This window comes from Nematolebias whitei, chromosome 1 (genome assembly GCF_014905685.2).
Source record: "Nematolebias whitei isolate Nwh7 chromosome 1, NemWhi1, whole genome shotgun sequence".
In the NCBI taxonomy this organism is placed as follows: Eukaryota; Metazoa; Chordata; class Actinopteri; order Cyprinodontiformes; family Rivulidae; genus Nematolebias; species Nematolebias whitei.
The window spans coordinates 91,175,787-91,175,995 of NC_056498.1; positions in this window are offsets into that span (position 1 = coordinate 91,175,787).

Consider the following 209-nt stretch of genomic DNA (forward strand, 5'->3'; position numbering starts at 1 on the left):
AGAATCATTATTAGAAATAGAATCATTATTAAAAAAAATAATAATAATAAATTCCACTTAGGGGGCCCCCTAGTGGCCCCGGGACCCTAAGCAACTGTTTAGTTTGCTTATGCCTTGGGCCGGCCCTGCAGCTAACCCAAATTAAATGTCCTTAAAAAGAAAGTAAAACAGAAACATAAAGACAGATAAACAACCCCCCCCCCCCCACA